This window comes from Podarcis vaucheri (assembly GCF_965113315.1).
Source record: "Podarcis vaucheri genome assembly, chromosome: 3".
In the NCBI taxonomy this organism is placed as follows: Eukaryota; Metazoa; Chordata; class Lepidosauria; order Squamata; family Lacertidae; genus Podarcis; species Podarcis vaucheri.
Genome location: NC_138761.1, coordinates 50,656,972 through 50,665,776, shown reverse-complemented (window position 1 = coordinate 50,665,776; position 8,805 = coordinate 50,656,972). Strand labels below are relative to the sequence as shown.

The 8,805-nt window shown below is 43.4% G+C and overlaps 1 long non-coding RNA gene across 1 annotated transcript; it reads left to right on the top strand.

Annotated features, from left to right (window-relative positions):
- The first annotated feature begins 6,482 nt into the window (after nt 1–6,482).
- On the top strand, nt 6,483–8,278 carry LOC309528619. The gene is made up of 2 exons (XR_014217851.1): nt 6,483–7,546; nt 7,585–8,278. It is a non-coding gene; the product is annotated as an uncharacterized lncRNA (long non-coding RNA).
- Nucleotides 8,279–8,805: the final 527 nt, after the last annotated feature.

Below are 8,805 nucleotides of genomic sequence, written 5' to 3'. Positions count from 1 at the left end.
TCCCCACCCCCCACCCCCACCCCACTAATACTCTTAAAGTGCTCCCACTCAACACTTGCTCCTTCTAGGACCCTTGCAAAACATGTAAGAATTAGCCCTTCAAAGATCAATCAGGATCTAATTGTTGCTAACAAAGTGCCACCTGGTGAGAAATGTTACAATATACCTTCATTACAAATCATTCAGTCTCTTAGCCCTACAACTACAGTAAAGGGGGAGTGAGACTCTGTTTCCCCCTGTTATTTCCAGGCACCTGCAATGCTTATAAAAGGCTTCAAGGCAAAGGAAAATGTGCACTTTGCACTGCAAGGCCAGAGCTGGTTCTGTTATGTTTGCAGTATCTAAGAACGGCTATTTACAATGCCCAGACGTAAAGTACTCTGTTTTACACCAGCAGTTCTCCAGTGGTATCTCAAAAAAAAAATAAAAAAAATGCCTGGACCTCGTCTAGTAGAAGACAAACAGTTTCTGGCATTCAGTGTTATTCTTTCCTTTGGGGCAAACTGTTCAAAAGAAGTCCATCAAAATAGACAGGTTATCACAGCAATGTCAGCTGATATGGCAGGTACATAAAAGGGATGGGGAGTTGTATCACAAAGGAGAAAATATATTCCGAAATGCACAGTCAGATAACAAAATAAAATATATTTGCATTGAGATCAAATCACAAATATACACGCGCACACATACATGTACATAGACGAAACAAAAAAATAAATCAGAACCACATCAAAGTGGTTATAGCACATTAATAAATATATACCTAAGAATACTATGCCTAGGGCAGGTTGTATTTTAATATACTTTTTGTACAATGTGCATTGTGTTATATGTACTTTAGATATGATTATTAAGTGCTTTTGATCAGAAAAGCAGGATAATTGTATATATTCACTGCGGACGACAAATGGGGCAATATAATTTGCCTGCTATGGCAATGGCTAGCTTGCAGTGGCTTAATGTCAGCATGGCTTACCTTAGTTGGGATCCTGTGGTCTCCCAGCCACCAAGGTGAGAACCAAACAACAATAGCCCACACAGGATATGTGTGGCTGGGAGCCACCTCTCCATTGACCATGGCAACCATGTGGACTCCCACCAATGAGGGAAGGGCATCCCAAATGGCACTTCCACATCAGCCTAACATGCCAGGGTAATTAATGGATTCCCCTTGCTCTGGCAAGTGAATGAGGTAAAAATAAGCCTTTCAAGTTTGTGACAGATTATCATAGAGAAAAAAATGACAAAAATAAGCAGAGGCTGGATGCTTCTTTCCTATTCTTTGATAGGGTTTAAATAGTAACAATTCTTTGCCCATTCATTTGCATGTTGGATTAAAACTCGAGGTTGAATTTGAGCTGCCTGAAGATCCCTTGTTAAAGCTCCGTGTGTTTTACCTACACAGTTGAACCTATGCAGTCAGAAAATAACACCACATAGTTCAGTGAAGCTGACACTCATGAAATTATGGACAGGATTGCAGTTAGGCTGATCCTAATAAGATGGGTTTTAATGGCTGGCCCTATCATTAGGCTGGGTAAGTGGTCTTCCTCAGGCAGTAGACGGGGTCAGTGGTGCTACCAGCCATTCCCCTCTGTTGGAGGACTGAGATGTGTGTACTATTTGGCCTGCCCTGTGCCTCACTGAGGTGCAGTGGAGGGTTGCTGTGTTTTTGCCAGTGAAGAATCAGCTGCTAGTCGGGTTGACTTCTGTGTTCAAAATGAGGGCATCAACTTCGCCCCAGGCATCAATAAAGCTGCCTGAGCTTCTGGTCTCTCCTTGGGGCTGTGGCTACTGGGGAGGTCAGGATGAGCTCCCACACTTCAATTTTACTGTCACACCATGACACCAGCTCATACACATAGCAGAACAACTTGCAAGAGGAGCAAGAGCTGCACCCTTCCAGGAGCTTATAGTTCACTGGATAGGTAAAGGTAAAGGGACCCCTGACCATTAGGTCCAGTCGTGGCCGACTCTGCGGTTGCGGCTCTCATCTCGCTTTATTGGTCGAGGGAGCCGGCGTACAGCTTCCGGGTCATGTGGCCAGCATGACTAAGCCGCTTCTGGTGAACCAGAGCAGCGCACGGAAATGCTGTTTACCTTCCCGCTGGAACGGTACCTATTTATCTACTTGCACTTTGACGTGCTTTTGAACTGCTAGGTGGGCAGGAGCAGGGACCAAGCAATGGGAGCTCACCCCATCGCGGGGATTCAAACCGCTGACCTTCTGATCGGCAAGTCCTAGGCTCTGTGGTTTAACCCACAGCACCACACGCGTCCCTTAGTTCACTGGATAGGCCACTGCAATAGGAAACAGACAGTGCCAGTTCAAGCCCCATCAGGAGTAACGTTAGAAAGGACAGATTTGCCTTTTGCATGTCTGGTTAGCAACATCCATGTCAAAGACAAAAGAGAGGAAGCAAGCAGCCCACTCTGCAGAGCAGCTCTATTAACCATTGGGATCTAGCATCGGGGAGGAAAAGGGCACATCAAGGGCACATCAGACCCAGGTATACATGTCAGGATCAACAAAGGATGCACAAGGAGCCCTATAGGGTTCCCTTACATATAGTCCCATGTTCAGTCTTTGGGCAAATCCATGTACAGTTTCCAGCATAAGGTTCACCAAACTTTTGTTTTTGTTCAGATGTGGGTGGCGCTGCGGTCTGAACCACTGAGCCTCTTGGGCTTGCTGATCAGAAAGTTGGCGATTCGAATCTCCGCAGCAGAGTGCGCTCCTGTTGCTCTGTCCCAGCTCCTGCCAACCTAGCAGTTTGAAAGCACGCCAGTGCAAGTAGATAAATAGGTACTGCTGTGGCAGGAAGCTAAACAGTGTTTCCATGTGCTCTGGTTTCTGTCACGGTGTCCCATTGTGCCAGAAGCGGTTTAGTCATGTTGGCCACATGACCTGGAAAGATGTCTGTAGACAAATGCTGGCTTCCTCGGCCTGAAAGCTAGATGAGCGCCACACCCCATAGTCACCTTTGACTGGACTTAACCGTCCAGGGGTCCTTTACCTTTACGTTATTGTTCAGAATATAAACTTATCCAGAGGGTAATGCTCAGTTGTATCACAAATGAAGCAACATTTCCCCAATAAGTTGTTCTCCAGTTTGGTGTGTTCACAGTTCTTCTGACCATGAGCCAGCCAGCTGAGATGTGTCATTTTTATAGCATTTGAATGCTCCATAGAATTTTTAGGAAATTCCTGGAAATGATTACTGTGTACACGCTCCCATCCAGTCTGTACCCAGTGCTTGCTTCTCTAATGCCACATAACCCTTTCTGACAATGGGGAGCTTCTGCTACCCTCCCCCTCCTCTGGGTGTATTGTCTTTAAATGGGCTGGTGATTCTGGCGGAGCACTTTACATGCTTTACCTAGTCCCTCTCTGTGCCCTTGGAAGACCTTTTTTTCATTTTAGGAAGACTTATTTCCACTTAAAACAGCTACCACTTCACAAGCCCCCTTTCAGGTTGTCAATATCAGCCCAGTGCTGTCGATTCTGTTTGGTGTTCATTTGGTAACTGCAGAGTAAGATAGGAACAGTGTAGTGGACACAGGTATGGGCAGTCACTCCTGGCTTGCAGAGTGTCTGCCCATATCTGTCGACTGTCTTACCATGTTGGTCCTCAAGGGATTAATGAATTCACCCCAAGGCGGCCCCACATTGGCCCATTACTAGACTGTGTGAAAGTGCCTTAGGTCTGTTCTCCTACTGACATGCAGAAGATGGATGGAGATCCAAGTCTCATTAGCATGAGAGAGAAGCGCCTGTGAAAATCTCTCATGCATCATTGGGAGAAAGGCACCACATACTTTTATAGCATATCAGGGGCAAGCTATGTGTGAATATTTCAGTTATCCTTTTTTACAAACATTTCTTAGCTTACTCCAGTTTTTTTTTAGGAGGAGGGGAAGTGCCTGTCTAGATGGCAACCTACTTTGATATTCAATGATGTTTTGGTATTAGAAAAGTGTTGAGCATATAAGTTATATCATTTCTAAAATGTCTGTGCTACTTGAATTGTCATTCCCCTGACCTTCAGTATCAAGGAATATGTGGTCTGGGGTGGGTGGGTGTGTTTTCCCCTGTAGTTTCCCTGTAGTTGTGAGTTTGGGGTTTTATAATTTTATTTACAATTTATTGTTCACCTCTTCTCCCATACATAAAAGTCTTAAAAAAAAAAAAAACCACCACGCAAAATCATAATGTAAAATTTATAGGAATATTTATGTGCAGGAGATGGGTGTTGGGGTGGTGAAACCCTGAGGTTATTTCTGGTTGCACTCATCTTAAAATGATGATTTTGGTAGTTTTATATTAAGAATTTTTAATATATGCCACGATGAAACTGGAAGTCACAGCAAACAATCAACACATCTTCCCATCTCTTAGTTTTCAAAAGTGTGGCTGGTTTTTAATATTTATCCAGGAAACCGAAATATTTATACAAATAATGTTGCTGTGGTTGTGTTTTTTTTTGTTTTTTTTAAGAGTAATCAATAAAACTGGAAAGATCAGGACACCTAGGACTTGGCAATCCCTGTTAATTAGTGTTCTTGGGAAAACCTGCCTGTGATGAAAATAAAGCCCCTGTCATTAAAACCCACTGCATTTCCTTTTGTGCAGCTGAATGTTGTTAACAATGTTGCATTCTGGTTAAGTAAAAATCTAAAACTGCACTGAAGTGTTAATAATTGGTTCTTGAGCAGATTCCCTAATGCTATTCACTTTTCCCTGCTAATCTTCCTGTGTGAGCTATAACAATGCAGCACCAAGTGAGAAGGAAATGTCAGGTTATGTTACAGGGCCAGCCTCCTGCCCACCCTCCATCTGTGCTGATGTCAGTGCTTATTGGAACATATGCTGCCTGTTGCTCACTGGCCATCTGTTAGCTGAGCTGATGAAGTGTTCCAGTTACTGTGGCAACGGAACCCTTGATTGCTAGTGGCACCACAAACATTTTCTGCTCGGGTTTCACTTTTATCCCTGCTCAGGAATGGCAGGAAAGGGAAGGGTGTGCGTTACAACTGCCCGGCCGGTCCACCTCTTCCAGATCCCAGGTTAAAATAGTTATTAGGGCAGGAATTTAAGGCACAGGTTTGTAAGGTGCACTGCAAACCTTGGAGCCATTAAGCTGGTTTTTAAAAGCAAGGTGTTTATATTTCTTGCTTTCCTAGTTGCAGTTATCACCCAAGAAGCGTCACAGTCATTGTAATGGAAAGATACCCGCTGGCCTCCAGTTCATCAAAGGCCTTCCACCCATGGAAAGTGGTTTCTACGCACAGAGTGATGCTCCTTTCGGATTCAAGACCACTCATATAAAAGGGTGCTGTGCAATATATATATCCTTGGGGAAGGCACATGATCCTTCCAACTCCCCACATATATCACAAAACAGATGGCACCTGTTTCTTTCTCCCTGAACAGGTGATCGTTGCTGACAATGCCAATCACTGGTTCATTGGGAGAACCCTGTGTGTCCAGTTGTTGTCTTTTTGGTTCTGTGACCAATATTTTTCATGTTTAATGTATGGAGGAAACAGTTACAAAAGACGTGATTCTTTGCGGGATCTGTTTTGTTCACCAGACTTTTGAGAAAGTAACTGGGTCCCATGTTTTGGCTTCACTACTCTGACACTTCGTAATGTACAAAGGCCTTCTCTCCTTTTTCTCATAGTAACCCTAGGTAAACCAAGATCTACAGTAGCTATCACAGCTTGCTCATGGCTACCCAAGGCCATGTTCCAGTATGACAAAGAGGCAAAAATTCTAAATACCATAAAGGAATTTAGGATGGAACTGGCTGGATGAGTACACACCCTGGACCTGCAACAAGATGTAAGTGTTGTTGAACTGACTGGGAACAGTGACCACAGTACTGTCAGATTTGGCATATCTTTAAGTAGGCATTTGCCAAGGAAATCCAACACAAGTGCATTTGACTTCCAAAGAGGAAACTTCTCCAAAATAAGAAGATTGTTAAAAAGGGAAGTTGAAAGGCAAAGTCAAGAGGGGCATATCTCTCAAAAATGCTCAGGAGTTGTTTAAAAGCAGAATATTAAAAGCTCAGCTAGAATGCATGCCAGAGATCAAGAAAGGTACCACTAGGGCCAAGAGGTTACTTAAGATTAAAATCAAGGGGAACAGCTGTATCCAACAGTGTGGCTCTCTTGCCAGCCTCCCCCACCCAAGCACCCTCGAAATCAGTTCTGGAGGGCTAGGGGAACACCGGAGCAGATTTTAGAGCTATAGCTCTAAGCCGGGCATGGCCAAACCTGGCCCTCCAACTGTTTTGGGACTACAATTTCCCTGACCACTGGTCCTGTTAGCTAGGGATGATGGGAGTTGTAGTCTCAAAACAGCTGGAGGGCCAAGGTTGGCCATGCCTGCTCTAAGCTGTTTTAGAGCTATTTTTGTGTGTGTTGGAAGCCACCCAGAGTGGCTTGGGAATAATAATAATAATAATAATAATAATAATAATAATAATAATAATAATAATGCTGCGCAGGGAGGAGAGGAAAAAGAAGTCCTGTTGCATAAACATTGGGTGCACCCCCAAATCTCCCCATCCCTGTGTTTGGAGGGATTACCTCTTAGTTAAATATGTTTGGAAGTGAAGCCTAAATTCTGTTATTGCTGTTGTTATTTTGCAAGCGTATCATACCAATCCCCCATTATGCACATTGTACTCGAATGGTCTAAAGAACAGACAGTACTCCTTTCTTTATCTTTAGAGCTCTCATTGGCACCAAAATTGGGTGCTTCAAGCAAATATTAGATAGAATGCAAGTCCTCCGTTGTTTCAATACGACAACACGGAAAAGAAGAGAGGGGCACGTCCTGATTAATGAACCTTGCTTATTGACCCAGGTGATTGTGCTAGACGATAACTTTCCATTTACTCTCTGCTGGTGCTCCTCACTGCTCGGTTCACAGTTCTTCCCCTTTCCCTTCTGCACTCCTGCCCTTTGCATGACCTCATCTGCTCCGATGATCTTTCGTGCCACCACCACTTGATACTCCTTGCTCTCTTCCTCGCTTCCCCCTCCCGGCAATCACTTCTTGAATGGCTTGCTCCTTTCTCCTGCTGCGTTCACGTACAAGGTGCTCAATTTTATTCCTAGTCCTCCTCCCTACCCCACCCCATTCAGGAGAAACCATTTGCTACTAGGCTAAACGCTCCCAATACTCATCTTGTATGGAACCGAGCAAGATTGGGCACCTGTGGCAGTTCAGCTAAAGCAGTATGTAAGTTGGCAATTGCATGGGAGTTTCTACAGGATCAGAAGTCACAACTGAGATTCAAACACATGATCATTTATATTTGATTATAGCAGTCCTACCACTGGAGTGAAGGTAATGAATTGGGCACTGTGTTATATCTGACCGCTGTGAAGTAAGTGGTTCATTTCCTAACCCAGGGTTTCCCAAAGTCAGCCCTCCAGATGTTTTGGGACTACAACTCCCATCATCCCTAGCTTTCAGGACCACTGGTCAGGGATGATGAGAATTGTAGTCTCAAAACATCTGGAGGGCTGAGTTTGCCTATGCCTGTCTTAAAAGAGCTGGAGTCCAAGTTTGGGAAACCCTGTCCCAACCAATGGTTTGTCTTCAACAGAACCCCCTAGACAAGGGGTAAGGAGGAAATGTGCCCCCCCCGCCTTCTCCTTTTAGCTCTGACAATGGGCATTCATTGTGATCTGCTTGCAGGGTGTTAATATGCCTTTCTGTTAATCATTCATTCATCCCATACTTTCATTTCCCCCATCACTTTCCTAGCCGCAAAGAAGTCTGTGTTTGCTTTGTTTTTAAGTGGATCTATCGTACTAGGGCAACAGAACACTTTAATCCACTTGAATTGCACAAACCTACATTTCCAGCATGAGGCTGAATTCCTTTTGTAAAATAGTGGCAGTCTGGAGGCACCCCAAGTAAGCCTGAAAGCCATGCCTGTATTTAGAAAACGGTTACTACAGCTGCAGGTCATATTTAGAAGGCAGCACATATCATCTGGAAATCAACCCTGCCTGCTATCTCCTTTTTATTTCTAATTTAGTAGCAGCTATGCTTTCTCACTGGCTTAGATATAAGGGCAAAGGTCCCAGTTCACTGATCAGGGAGATCACCTTATTTGACTATAAACCAAGTGTACATTTGGAGAGCTGTCATGAAGTTGATTATAAATATAACAGAAGTTTTTTTTATTCACATTTTTGTTCATTGTTTCTGAGCAATGTGTTTAAATGCAATAAGTAGACTACTTGAAAGGCCTTTCTAAAGATCAATGGATGTTCATTAGTGTTTATAATAAGTTTGTTTTTATGTGGATATTAGTTTTTATTGGTGTTGTTGTTACAGAATATGACCCATAGGGTGTTGTTAATGGATGGTTAATGAATGTCAAAATGAATACATTAAAAAGGATTCATTTGGGAGCAAATCTTGGATTTGTTGACATCACTGAGTCCATTAGCATTCATTACAAGTACAAAAATTTTCTCAGTATTGCCTGATGTAGGAGTGGCAGACAGATTGCTCAAACCCCAATGACTTCATCATAAACACATTGTGAACTGGTAAGTTACAACTAAATTGTTTAGTCTGGTCCTTGTAATTAACAAGGTTTGCATAACATTTTCATGTTCTTGTTATGGCAGCCTGCTGTTGGTGAACATACCCCTAGGCTGCAGTCTCAGGTAATCCTAAACCTACCTGGGCATAAACCCGGTTAAATTCAGTGGGACTTAGGGTCAGAATTAATCATAATGATAATATTTTTTTATTTATACCCCACCCTT